Source organism: Triturus cristatus, chromosome 12 (assembly GCF_964204655.1).
Source record: "Triturus cristatus chromosome 12, aTriCri1.1, whole genome shotgun sequence".
Taxonomy (NCBI): Eukaryota; Metazoa; Chordata; class Amphibia; order Caudata; family Salamandridae; genus Triturus; species Triturus cristatus.
The window spans coordinates 296260358-296274741 of record NC_140595.1 but is presented as its reverse complement, the minus strand read 5'-3'; the positions used below and the strand labels follow the sequence as shown (position 1 = coordinate 296274741).

The window sequence follows — 14384 nt, the reverse complement described above, 5'->3', positions numbered from 1 at the left end:
ACAGACGAGAAGGGAACCTAGATGACTACTGAGTGCAGGCTACATACTACTAAGGTGATGTCGACCCTTTCTTATTAGAGTGTACAACTTAATCTTTCACTTTTCTTTGCAGGTTATGTGTTATGTCGTAATGTTATGTGATTGTGTATGTAATGAGTAATAAAGTATCCAGTTTGTAGTGAACCAACATGTGCTGCGTGTTCTTGTATAAGAGGGTAGCCTATTCTTCTAGTCAGCTGCGGCTACATGAACAGATGTTAACCCTGATCAGGTAAGTGGTAACTGAATAAGGGAAAGAGGAGCTCCTCGAACCTGAGAACAGGCTATGCTCGAACTGGCAATCCTTGTGTGATCTGATGAATAGTGAGACTGATTCCCTTTTTGTATGTTATGGTAATCATAGGATGAACTGTCGTATGAGACTACCGTCTAGGTAGAGAGGTCTGGATTCGTATAGGATCGCGAGGCCGCCACTTGTGATACTGTCGTATGGGCAGAGAGGTCTGGATTCGTAGGGGATCGCGAGGCCGCCGATTGTGCTGAGACTGCCGTCTGGGCAGAGAGGTCTGGGTTCGTATGGGACCGCGAGGCCGCCACTTGTGATACTGTCGTATGGGCAGAGAGGTCTGGATTCGTAGGGGATCGCGAGGCCGCCGATTGTGCTGAGACTGCCGTCTGGGTAGAGAGGTCTGGGTTCGTATGGGACCGCGAGGCCGCCACTTGTGATCCAAAAACCCAAGCAGAACATTTGGCGTCACGAACCGTTTACGAAACCTGTGTGCGTTTTGGTTGTATCGTGTTTGCTTTCGGCGCGTGCGTGGTTTCGTTTGTATATTATTTCTATATAATTGTTTGTTATTTTCTTTTCTCTTTCTTCTTTTTCTTTTTCTCTTTTTCTTTCTTTTCAAAGATGTTTTCTAGAAAGTCGAAATCTACTTTTAAGTTGCCCGTTGATATTCCCGGCTGGGATTCAACGCCTTATGAAGCCTTAGCCCGTGAGTGGGCTGATTCTACTGGTTTGAGTGAGAATTGGAATTCTTTTTTGGAGCTGGCGGAGCCGGCTAATGTGATTACTTGTTTACAGAAGGCGCCGGTATCTAAGGGTGATGAGCTTCCCGTTTTGGGGCGCAGAGGTTGGATTGTTCTGTCTGCGTACAGAATTCTGCATGAGAGGTTGTTGAAGTTACAGAACTTGCATAAGGATTTGGAAGCGAACTTTGTTGAGATTCAGAATGCTCATACTTTGTTGCGGTGTCAGAATAAGTTGCTTGCTGACAAACTTGAGACGTACCAAACTATTGCCGAAAGGGCGGCTGTGCGAATTGCTCGTTATAAATACAAGAATCGGCGTGGTCGGGTTTCGACGCGAAAGGTGCGTCTGGTCGTGGCGAAAGCCGGACTGGATTGGAATCCTGATGAATGGGATGGTAATATCTGGAACTCGAGTGATTCTCCTTCCTCGGGTGAGGAGTCTGCCAAGCGCGAGTCCTCTCGCTCCGGCCGTGATTGTAGGTCTGCTTCTTGCGCCTCTGATGGTGCACCCCGTGATTGCGCTCGTCCTTCGAGCGGGGTCGATGCTTCTTCCACTGATTGTTCCTCTACATGTACTGGTCGAGCTCCTTGTGATGCTCGTCCCGCGGTCTCGGTGCATCCAGTTTTTCGGCGGAAGGTGCAGCAGGCTCCCGGTGCTCCGAATGGTATTGCTTTAGACTCTTTGGAGGATTTTACTCAACAAGAAATTAGTGATATTTTGCAGCGATTTCGGCAGCGAGCTGGTGAGACCTTACTCACATGGATGGTGCGCCTTTATGAACTGGGCGCTGCTGGCATTATGTTGGATGCTGGCGATTGTTTGAAGTTTTGTTCCTTGAGTTCGGATTCTACTGTACAGGATCATTTTCGTAACTTTAATGGTGGTGGTCAAATTTCTTTGCTTCAATTGGCGACTGAGGGTTGTAATCAAAAATATCCTACTGAGTCTGACTGGCCTGTGAATGACAAACCGTGGTATACTTTGCGCGATGCTGCACAACGTCTCAAAGAGGAGGTGATGAAAACGGCAATTTTTCTGAATACTGCTGACAGGTTGCTTGATGGTTTCTTGACATCTTCTGTGCGGAATCGTATTATTCGTTCTTCCCCTGTTGCTTATAAGCAGGTCATGATGACTTTATTGATTAATCAGACTGGTAACATGTTATCTGTGGTGCTGGAATCGGTACGCCAACTCGGTGAGTTGGGTGAGTGGTTTAAACCTGAACGGCAGTCCCGGCCTGACACTCGTACTCCTGGTGACAATAAACTTACTAGACGTGATATGTTTCTTGGTCTTATGGCCGATGGTGTGCGGACGGAGGACATTGATGGTGAGACTACTTCTCGTTTGTGGGAAATGTTTCGCAAACGTGGCTTGGATCGAAAGGAGGGTGCCCGGCGTGTTCGGACAACTGAGTGTGATCGTGGTTTTTCTGACGGTAGCGGTGATGACGACCGCCGTGGGCGCTCTGATCGTCGTGATGATCGACGTTATGTACGTGATTTGTCCCCCCGTCGTGTGAGAGACAGGGAGAGAGAGGGGGAAAGAGAGAGGGGGAGAGATGATTATGTTAACAGCAGACGTAGAGATGATAGGGATCAATCCCCTGAGTTGAGAAGGAGAGAGGATCGACACATATTGGCCGATCGAAACCCGCAGTACAATGCAGAGAACAGTAATCCATTTCGTAATGGAAATGGATATGAACAGGAGGTATCGATACCTGGGAAACGTGAGAGTCTTTATCCTGATTTATCCTGGTACACAGAACACAGTAAAAAGGACTAGGAAATAGGTCAAGCTCCAGTACACAGATGGGCTCACAGAGATAATAGACCCTATGTAGATATTGATATTTATTGGAAACATCGTAATATCCAAAGGGCCCGAGCATTGGTAGATACAGGAGCGGAGGCCACTCTTATTCATGGAAAATCAAAGAAGTTTAAAGGTCAGCCTTTTACAATTACCGGATTAGGTGGAAAGGAAACTCCCGCAGTTCAAACTTTACTTGAAATGAGAATAGGTAGAATTCCTAGAAAAGAATACTCTGTATTAGTGGTGCCACTCTTAGAATTCATAATTGGAATTGATATTTTGAAAGGAATGACTTTGCACTTAGATGATGGATGTTACCAATTTGGAACTAAACATTATATATCGTCCAGGCCTGTACGGGTTGGTCGTTTAAGAATGCCCCCCATAAAAGTTCCCCAGGCGACAAAAGTGGTTCGTCAGAAGCAGTATCGTATTCCAGGTGGTCATGAAGAGATTAGTACCACTATTCAGGAGTTAGTGGATGCAGGAGTTATAACCCCAGTTACTTCTGCTTGGAATAATCCTGTTTGGCCTGTACGTAAGAGTGATAATTCTTGGCGCATGACTGTTGATTATCGAGAATTGAATAGACACACACCCCCTTTGACTGTTGCAGTACCGGATGTTATTACCCTAATTGAAAGAATCCAAAAACATCCAGGTACATGGTATGCGTCCATTGATATTGCTAATGCTTTCTTTTCGATTCCGATTGCCCCTGAGTGTCAGGAACAATTCAGTTTTACGTGGAACGGGCGTCAGATGACGTTTAGAAGTCTTCCCCAGGGCTATGTGCATAGTCCTACGATATGTCACCGGCTGGTGGCAGAGCATTTGGCTGAGGTACCGGTTCATCCGCAAATTCAGATATGTCACTATATTGATGATATTTTGATCCAAGGCGAAACACAAGAGGAAGTTCAGACTCAATTGGATAGAGTCATTGAGTGCTTGCGTGAGAAAGGTTGGGAAATCAACCCGGATAAATTACAAGGTCCGTCCCAGGCTGTGAAATTTTTGGGTATTAATTGGCATGAAGGGCACCGAGAAGTGATCCCTCAGGTTAAACAGAAAATTCTTGATTTTGCAGTTCCGAGAAATAGGAAAGAAGCCCAAAGCTTCATTGGTTTATTTGGCTTTTGGCGCCAGCATATTCCTCATTTGAGTCAAATATTGGCCCCTTTGTACCAGGTCACTCGTAAAAAGAATGCATTTGAATGGGGTAAACCACAGCAAGATGCGTTCAGTCTGGCAAAAGAAGCAATTCAGCATGCTCTAGATTTATGGCCTGTATGTGATGGTGAGGTGGATTTGAATGTGTCTGTACAAGGCTTTTATGCGAATTGGAGTTTGTGGCAAAAACAAGGCAAGAGTAGAGTACCGTTAGGTTTCTGGACTAAAAAGTTACCTGATGCTGGTGAGCGTTATACACCTTTTGAGAAACAGTTACTTGCATGTTATTGGGCTCTGGTGGATACCGAGCAATTGACTTTGGGACATGATATAGTTTTGCGACCTGAAATTCCTATCATGCAGTGGGTTATGAGTTCGCCGAAAACTCACCGAATTGGACACGCTCAAGAGGCGAGTGTGATTAAATGGAAATGGTATATACAAGACAGGGCACGTGTGGGACAAAAAGGAGTTGCATCTTTGCACGAGCAGGTGGCACGGGCGCCATCAACTGAGACTGAGAGTGAATGTTCCGTACCTTTAGTACAGGAGTCTCCTGTTAAGTGGGGTAGACCTTTTGATGATTTGTCCGCAGAGGACAGAAACCATGTCTGGTTTACGGGTGGTTCAGCAAGGTTCATAGGGACGAAACGGCATTGGAAGGCAGTGTCCTATAATCCGATCACACAAAAATTGCTGAGTACAACTGGTGAGGGTAAGAGCAGTCAATTTGCTGAACTCTATGCTGTTTATCATGTTCTGAAACAAGAGTTACCTGGCACATGTCATATTTTTACCGATTCTTGGTCTACTGCCAATGGACTGGCAGTTTGGTTACCGACTTGGCATTCCCATAGTTGGAAAATCCATTCAAAAGAACTGTGGGGAAAAGAATTATGGCAGGAGATTTGGGAAATGCTCCCACAGAGTACTGTTACAATCTTCCATGTGGATGCTCATACCCCGATAGACTCTCTTGACAAATTCTTTCATAATATTGCAGATGAGAAATCTAAAATTGCTGAGGCAGTGGTGGACACGCAAGATTCTGATATTGCGGGATTGGCGAAATGGGCCCACCAGAAAGCAGTACATTTTGGAGAGAAAGCCACTAGCAGGTGGGCTGCTGATCGAGGAATTTATATTCCCCTAGATTTAATCAAAAATGTTATTCTACATTGTCCCATTTGTCAGCATATCAGGCAGCGCAAAGTGCCCCAAATTGTTAAAGGTCATTTACATCGCGGGAAATTGCCCGCTCAAATTTGGCAGATTGATTACATTGGTCCACTTCCTATGAGTAGGAATTGTCAATATGTTTGCACCATTGTTGATACATACAGTGGCCTGTTGGTGGCCCTTCCCTGTAAGCAAGCTACCCAATTGAATACTATTAAAACATTGGAATTGATTATGATGTATTATGGTGTGCCATTCCAAATTCAATCTGATAATGCATCCCATTTTCGTGGAAGATTGGTACAGGAATTCTGTGTGGAAAACAATACTGAATGGGTGTTTCATATACCATATTATCCACAGGCCTCGGGTCTTGTGGAGAGGTTGAATGGCCTGCTGAAAGACCAATTGCGCAAATTAACAGATGACAAGTATAAGAATTGGCGAGACTTTTTGCCTCAAGCGTTATTGATTTTAAATAACCGTCCTTTTCTAAATGCTGAATCCCCACTTATGCGTTTGTTTCCTCCGAATGTTGATGCTAAACCCAATGAAATCAGAGAGACTGTGATGTACTGGGAGATTACTCCCGGAGCTTTGGCTCCATGTAGAGCGACCCCAGGGTCGGCAGGTTTAGACTTGCATGCCATGGATGACACCGTTATAAAAAGTAAGGATCGGGTCATCATTGAAACTGGTGTTGGTGTTCATATACCAACTGGAAATTTCGGATTAATCGCCCCTAGATCGGGGCTGGCTGTAAAAGGCATTCAGGTGCTTGGAGGAATCATTGATAGTGATTATCAGGGAGAGATTAAGGTGCTCCTGCTGAATAGCAGTGAGGTTGACTTACTGATACATCAAACTGACCGAGTGGCTCAATTGTTAATAATGCCTGTTTTCAGTGGTGAGATCACAAAAGGCACTGCCCCAACGTTGCTAACTGTACGAGGCCAGAAAGGTTTTGGCTCCACAGATAATCCTGGGGCCAGAGTTTGGGTGCAGTCGCCTAAGAATCCCCCTGAACAAGCAGAAGTCATTGCAACCGGTCAAGACAACACCATTTTAGTTATGAGACCAGGGAAAGATAGCTGGGAAGCAGTCCCGGCTGACAAATGTTACTTACGAGAATGAATAATGCCTGTATTTGATTCTCTTTCAGATCATTCTTTGGACTGTTGCTGCAGGATGTGTCGGCGTTGGACTCCTTTTGGGCTGGTACGACGAGAGAGGAGGGATCCCATCAACCCGGGCTGAGTTGAGAACCAGAGTGTCGCGTTCCTTCGCTGCGTGGGATTCGTCGTCGAACTTTTGGATTACATTAGCCAAGAAAGTAACTAAAGCCCCTCATTTCTGCTTGACACCGATGAGATCGGTGACGGATATTCTAGCAACTTGTTTAGTTGCTGTCCCTGCTTCATTGGAGACTTTGACTCATATTTTTAATATATCAAATGCTCGCCCCAATGTTCTTCTGGGCGATTTCGCTGCCCATGAGTATTGCCCCTTGTGTACTGTACTGTCAGACCCGATACCCCCCATCCAGTCCCAAATAGTTACCTATAATATCACACAGGGTGATTTATGTTTTTTCCTTACTTGTGATCCTAGTGCGATTTCTGAATGTATGAGTTTAAAATTGAAAGGTGCCACTTCATTCACCGCTCATGAACGAACTTTGTGCTTTCAAAGGACACCGAAAACATGTACTTCTGTTCAGAACAACATGACTTGTAAGAGTATGGTAGTTACCCCCAGTCACTATCGCACGATGTTACTACCTGCCGGATGGCTTTTCTCATGTGGTAATACTTCCTGGCCATATATCCCCGCAAATATTTCTGGAGGCCCTTGTGCCATTACTAGACTGAGTTTACTAATGTTTTCTCCACATCCGAATGCCAACTCTCGTGTGATTCGAGATACAGTGAGGTTACAGGAGGATTGTGACTCATCTTTGCATTTATATTCCAAGTCTGAATACCTTAGCCTGGCTATTTCAATTGTTGGTGTTCCTGCTTTGGCAGTTTATAATGCCAAATCTATTGGGAAAATGGCCTGCTGGATGGTAAAATCCATCAATCATACTTCTACAGTTCTGTCTGACATGCTATTAGACGCCCAGGGTGAACGTAAGGCTATCTTGCAAAATCGAGCGGCCATTGATTATCTTTTGCTTAAACATGGACACGATTGTTCTGATTTTGAGGGTCTTTGTTGTTTTAACTTGTCGGATCATACGAAATCCATTCAAGCTCACATTGATAAACTACATGACTTGACAGAAGAAGTTAGAAAACACATTGATCAGGGCTGGTTTGACTGGCTCTTTAATTGGTTACCGGATTTACATATGTTACGTCAAATATTAGGAGGTATTCTAATTACTATCGGCATTTTGATTTCTATCTGTTGCTTTATTCAGTGTATTCCTTCACTACTTCAATTCTGCACACCTGGTACTAGACATAGATCAGTTAGTCTTGTTTCATATTATTCTTCCACAGATATTAGTTCTGTTTAATGAATGTATAATAGACTGAAGTCAAGGGTGAAATGTTCTGCTCGATTTTCCCGGCCTTCTTGTGAGGAAAAGTAATTGAATGTGACTTCAGTCTCTTACCATTCAAGTCTAAGGGTTAGAGTAGTGAATGGAGCCTATTTACTAGGCACTTCGACATGATTCTGTGCTCTTCCCCATAGATCAGGGCTTGCACACATAGCCTAGGGGATAGATTCGTTAGTATTAGGGATAACCTGTCCTGTAGTGAGGGTATTTCACGGAGCTGTGCTGAATTCAGGCCTGGTAGGCCTCAAACGGGAGAGACTCCATCTTTCTTTCTGCTCCGGCAGCTTGGGATGCTTCTAGGTCAAACGTAATGTTTTAGTTATGAGGTGTTATTCGCTTGGAGAGAACCGGTTCAGGCCGGCCCTTATCGAAGGATTGTATTTTTCTTCATGCCGAAGACACTACATCAGGCCGGCCGGCTGGGAACGTGTCCTTGGTACGGGGAGGTACAAGAATTTGGTGGGCGGCAGGTTACAGGCCGGAATTTTCCATGAGGAAACGCACCTCTATATTAGTGAAAGTCTGAGGCAGTTACAGGTTCAGTCCGTAGGCGGCATCTAGCCGTTAGCAGTAAAGCTACTACTTATTCCAGGGAAGACAGACGCCATCTTGAAGGCGGAGAAGAACCGAGAGACAGATGCTTTCCTAGCAGAATAGCCAGAGAGGAGAGAGTAGCCGATAAGGAAGAGGTCCCAGTGACTCGGAGAAGGGTGATTCCAGGCGAGCCGAGGCACAGACGAGAAGGGAACCTAGATGACTACTGAGTGCAGGCTACATACTACTAAGGTGATGTCGACCCTTTCTTATTAGAGTGTACAACTTAATCTTTCACTTTTCTTTGCAGGTTATGTGTTATGTCGTAATGTTATGTGATTGTGTATGTAATGAGTAATAAAGTATCCAGTTTGTAGTGAACCAACATGTGCTGCGTGTTCTTGTATAAGAGGGTAGCCTATTCTTCTAGTCAGCTGCGGCTACATGAACAGATGTTAACCCTGATCAGGTAAGTGGTAACTGAATAAGGGAAAGAGGAGCTCCTCGAACCTGAGAACAGGCTATGCTCGAACTGGCAATCCTTGTGTGATCTGATGAATAGTGAGACTGATTCCCTTTTTGTATGTTATGGTAATCATAGGATGAACTGTCGTATGAGACTACCGTCTAGGTAGAGAGGTCTGGATTCGTATAGGATCGCGAGGCCGCCACTTGTGATACTGTCGTATGGGCAGAGAGGTCTGGATTCGTAGGGGATCGCGAGGCCGCCGATTGTGCTGAGACTGCCGTCTGGGCAGAGAGGTCTGGGTTCGTATGGGACCGCGAGGCCGCCACTTGTGATACTGTCGTATGGGCAGAGAGGTCTGGATTCGTAGGGGATCGCGAGGCCGCCGAATGTGCTGAGACTGCCGTCTGGGTAGAGAGGTCTGGGTTCGTATGGGACCGCGAGGCCGCCACTTGTGATACTGTCGTATGGGCAGAGAGGTCTGGATCCGTATGGGATCGCGAGGCCGCCGATTGTGCTGAGACTGCCGTCTGGGTAGAGAGGTCTGGGTTTGTATGGGACCGCGAGGTCGCCACTTGTGATACTGTCGTATGGGCAGAGAGGTCTGGATCCGTATGGGATCGCGAGGCCGCCGATTGTGCTGAGACTGCCGTCTGGGTAGAGAGGTCTGGGTTCGTATGGGACCGCGAGGCCGCCACTTGTGATACTGTCGTATGGGCAGAGAGGTCTGGATCCGTATGGGATCGCGAGGCCGCCGATTGTAAGAGGTCTTGGTATGTATAGTAGGAATCCCCTGTCCTTAGGTGATAGATATATGTGGTTGCAGGATTGTAAATAGGTTCTAGGGAGGGGGTAACGTTCTGGCTGGGTTAGTGAGGCTCTGATGAGCGGGTTCTATCTGATCCGAAAACCCAAGCAGAACATTTGCTGAGCTCAAAACAACAACAAAAAACTAGGATTGCAGATCAAATTGAGCAAAAGCTATAAAAAAAAAAAAAGGACAGTTGTTGCCATGCAGTGGCAGACCCATCAAGATATTACTGGTCGCCGTACAGTAGCCGATTGCTCTTTTGAGGGTTGAACTGATGAGGTGAGTTTATGCTCAAAGTATTACTGAGTGTTAAAATGACAAAAGAGTGAAATAGTACTGCCATAGAATATGCCATATCAAAGCGCCTAATTTGCCATTTTTTATCACACAATGTAGTAAATTCTGCAGCATAGTTTGATCCTTCTTTGCAGGGTTACACCATTGTCACTGACAATAGTCAGGACTAAGATGGGAGAGGACTCTGTATAAATGCAGATTCTTAGAAGATTTGGGATTTAGCATAACACAAATGGTCAGAGGATCACAGTTACCTCATATCCAATAATGTACGAACGCTTCAGAGAAGTGTTAGCAAGCAACGCTAAAAGTATGGCACGTGGACGGAACACCGATTCCAATATGTCTTTGAAACAAATTATGAACTGCTTTTTGGGGGATGTTCCTTCGCACTACAGAGTCTGCTTTTATTCTTCATGTTTGCAACCACCCTACTTCTTTCGAATGAAGGAGGAATACAAGGTAAAGGGAAAATCTTAGTGAGCGCCCTAGCTGCCCTATCAGAAGTGTGGGTAAACATATTGTTTACTTCTTTAGCAGGGATTACATTCATATCAGAAAGGTCTTGTGAGGAAATAATGGCGGTACACACACAATGTTGGGTGGTTGACATAGTATACACAAGTAACGGGGTTTAAGGTTTGGTTTAACTGCAATATTATATGAATAGGATATCACCTACAGCTAATAAAGGGAGGTGGACAGAGCTCTACACAGCAGGGATACCAGGGTACACTCTTACACCTATAGAAATAATCTTTTATTTACTGTTAGAGTCATGGAAATGGGGTACAAGAGGACATTCACCGGCAGCTGCGGTAAGTTAAAAAATGCTATTAATATATGTTGTGTTCATGCTTATGAGCGAGTGTGTGTGTGGTAGAGGCAGCATGCAGGTTTGAGCATAGATGTGTGAAAGTGAGTGAGTGACTGCAACTGAGTGAGAGTATTCCCCTATAGAGCCTAGGCTGCCAACAGATACTGTGCACAGCAAGAGTGGCTCTGGCAGGAGAGATCTGTATAACTTTCGCCAGCCTGCAGCCACTCTTGCCTTGTACACTAAACATTACCAAGGCATTACTGCTTAGTGTCTCTGTGATCCACATATTACAGTACAATCTCCAATTCTTTTCTGTTTGAAGTTTTGTTCCAAACTTTTTCATCCCTATGTGTATTTTCTATTTATTTATTTGTACCACAAGGGGCTTCTTCTGTTCAAAATATATTGTTTCAACAAAAAATTGAAGCAAGGCGCGTTTCTTTGTTGTCTGAGTGGGCGGGATGAGGCCGTAATGGCTTCATGATGCCTGCGGAAACATTTGCGCACAGACCCGGGTGACACACGGGCCTTAGTGCGGCTCGGACGAAGATTCATTCTGTGCCTCAGCCGGGGAGGTTTCCATGGCTGGATTTACACGTGTTTCGAGTGATCCGCACAGGGGCCGTTTCTACAGGACGCTGCTGGAATGTGTTAGCGGAGTCTGTCATTCAGCGGAAAGGCCCTTATTTGATTTTAATAATCGGTAACTCTTTTCAGATGGCGTTTCTTCCTCAACAGAGTCCTCCTCCTACGTGTTCCGGGATAACGTGTTGCTCGCCTTTGACTGTCTCTTTAACGAATTTATCTGCCTCATTTCTTCACCGTTGTCTATGTTAAAGAAGTTCTGTTTTTCATGTAAAGCCTGAATTCAAGAGACATAAAATCACTCTAGAATCCTCATAACCCGTATGTGAGGATAACCGAACTCCACAGTGCTGCAAGGCCATACTGAAGACAACACAGCACTGTACACATCTGTACATGCAACATTTTACAGAAACAAACAACATGGCATAAAAGCACTTTAGAAATGCTTTAATAACTTTATCCCGCATACATGTCATAAAAGTTTTCATACATAAAAGTTTCCAGCCCTTAGACCCTGTCTGGTACCTCATCTGCCGCCTGCCACAAGCGCCGGGACACCCACGTTGGGGGCAGCTGTGTGCTCTGTAAGCTTCAAAATAAATAAATGAATAAATCTTCGTTGAGCAGACAAAAATAAAAGCACATCTAAATTTAAAAGGTAACGATGCATAACCTGGTTCACAAATTCTACAAATACACAACATTAAAAACATATGCTAAGGTGCCGACATAAAAACAAGAAAAATTGGATAAATGCCATCTAAGAAGATAAAATGCAAGAATATGCAATTGATAATCATATAATGAAATTGACACGTTCAAGGTTATTGCGTTTTCCTCCTAATACCCCACATATGGCCCAAGAATTAAGCAACAGCACAAGCAAACAGGGGTCCGCATCTGATCTTAAGATCCGAAGGTCTTCTTCATGATTACGAGTTCCTAACTGCTTACAAATGGGTTTTAGCCATTTCGCTCTTGGGAGTGCATAAGTTGGCCATGCAAACAATACATGGGCAAGAGATTCAATAGCTGTATTGCAACTAAAACAGGACCGAGTTGCTACTGGATTGCGGTGCTAGGTACTAGTGAATAGGATCAGAGGGAGGGCACCAAACCTAAACCGGATATAGAGTTTCCTGTCATTTGGTGTCTGGATAATATCCAAGTAATTCTCCAGGGAACTGTCCAGTTCAAAATCCATAAAATCAGATGTCAACCGCCCCCATGAAGTATTGCTGAGGTCAGCTTGCGCTACCCAATCCCAGTACTATAATTTCACAAGATCTTTGGAGGGGAGAGATGAGGGGTCAGTGTTATCCCAATTTCCCTGCAGCCCAATGTCGGACAATAGTCTATTCACATTGCTTAACAAGTCTTTTTTGTTAAACTTGCCCAAGCGACTAACTTTCATGAGGGCTTTAGCATAGGATAGCAATTCTGGAGTGGACCTTATTCTCCTCCAGAATAACAGTGGGCGTAGTTTAGCTTTATCTGCAAAGGATTTCCTGCCCATATCCAGCTTCAAAGGATGGAGTGGTGTACTCTGGGGCAGACACCAGACTTGTCAAGCACTTATGCTCAGATATGGACAGATCGTCCATTCTATCAAATCCCCACAGTTCGGCCCCATAAAGACTGGAACTCATCACTTTTGAATCATAGACCTGGAGGACAGCTGCAACAGGTTGACTAGTCGATGTACGGTGTTCTTTCCCCAAAGCCCTAACTATTTGCTTATGCCTCAAAATCACCTTGCTCACATGCGATTTCCAGGACGTGCTTTCAGATAATTTTATGCCTAGATAATCAAAAGTGTAGACCCTCTCAAGAGGAACCCCACCAAGGGTGGGTCTCTCCCTGAAGGTTGATCGCCATAAATTTAGTTTTTGACATATTGATATCTAAGCCTTATATGTCGCAAAAGTTGTTAAATCGATTTAAAAGCAACTGGAGCCCCCCTGGGGATATCAACACTAACAGAGTGTCACCAGCAAATAAGAGGGTCATAACTTTTTCCCTCCCCAGCAAAGGAGCATCTGCTGGGGTGTGCAATAAGAACTGAACTACGCTATTCATATAGAGGGAAAAAGAGTTAGTGCTAGCACGCACCCTTGGTGTACTCCCCTGCTGACAATAATTGGATCTGTAAGCTGACCCTGGTCACCTCACCGCACTCTAGCATAGTTGGTCTCGTGAAGGCGAATTACTAAATATAAAATCTCACTGGGCATCATCATATCTATTATCACTTGCCACAGCTTATTTCTTGGGACAAGGTCAAGAGCTGTCTTCAAGTCAATAAAAGAAATGTGTAAGCTTCGCTGCCTGATGAACACAATTTTCCCAAATAAAAGGAGACGACGAAACAACTGGTCTATTGTCCCGGTCTTCTGTCTAAAACCAACTTGCTTGGGTATTAAGATATCGTTATCCCTTATCCACTCCTGGATCTTGGACAGACGGGTGCGACAAATCACTTTTTGTATAGGATCACCTCTGGCCCAAGACCCTGGAATTGGAGCACCCCCTGCTATGGCATTAGAGAGTTGCAAAATATAACGTGACCAAGTAACTCTTTGATGTAAAAATAGATCGCCAGGGATGCCGTCCGGGCCTGGGCTTTTGATTGTATCAACAGAACCCTGAATTTTACTCAAGGTAAAGAGATCATTGTTGTTAGTCTGGGGTAATACAAGAGAAAATAAGGGTCTGTCAGGCATGCAAGTTTATGAACAGAAGGTGTTAAAATGGTTATGCCAGGCAGAGACAGAGATGTAATTGGCTGGAGGGGATGGCCTCATTTGGTCACCCCACACAACCAGGGACCAAAACCTTTTAGTCTTTATGATCACATGCTTCTTTTATAAGTTTCCATCTATTCTCGTCCCACACCCCCTTTGCTTTTAATAGGGTATTCTTGTAAGACCTTCTCAATATTCATACACAAGCTAGCTCCTTGGATTTAATGGCCAGAGAAAGTTGGCTTCTTAGTTGTCGGCACTCCCGGTTAAACCAGGCTTTCACTTCCCTATTATTAGCTCCAATGTTGGTCTTATGCATAGATACAGTAAAATAAGAGTCCAATTGCTC

General features: G+C 44.6%; 1 protein-coding gene across 9 annotated transcripts in view; it reads right to left on the bottom strand.

Moving 5' to 3' along the window:
* The window catches only part of CCDC102A (coiled-coil domain containing 102A), an 820703-nt gene that overhangs the window by 260586 nt on the left and 545733 nt on the right, over window positions 1-14384 (bottom strand). For 2 of the 9 annotated variants that reach the window (XM_085636979.1, XM_085636975.1), the window contains exon 2: window positions 11817-11880. The exons of 6 other annotated variants lie outside the window; for them this stretch is intronic. The gene's annotated coding sequence lies outside the window, so the exon portion shown is untranslated. The remainder of the gene's footprint in view (window positions 1-11816; window positions 11881-14384) is intronic. One more of the 9 variants, XM_085636978.1, reaches the window with a different exon arrangement.